Source organism: Pediculus humanus, genomic scaffold, assembly GCF_000006295.1.
Source record: "Pediculus humanus corporis 1103172108318 genomic scaffold, whole genome shotgun sequence".
Lineage (NCBI taxonomy): Eukaryota > Metazoa > Arthropoda > Insecta > Psocodea > Pediculidae > Pediculus > Pediculus humanus.
This window is the reverse complement of record NW_002987887.1, coordinates 2,669,448-2,669,665: the sequence shown is the minus strand read 5'-3', so window position 1 is coordinate 2,669,665 and position 218 is coordinate 2,669,448.

The window sequence follows — 218 nt, the reverse complement described above, 5'->3', positions numbered from 1 at the left end:
GTCTCTATTAGTTGTTACAGTTTTAAAATAATATGTATTAAGGTCTGATCAAAAAAATTTTTTTTTTTTTCCTCCCCCCCACGATTTTCAATCGTAAAAATTTAAAATTGTTTATCACACAATTAAACTTAATCAAAATCGATCGATCGATCGATCGATTTTTTTTTTTTTCTGAAAAATAAAGAAGGTCGGGGATGGGGGTTGTGGGGGGGGGTGTG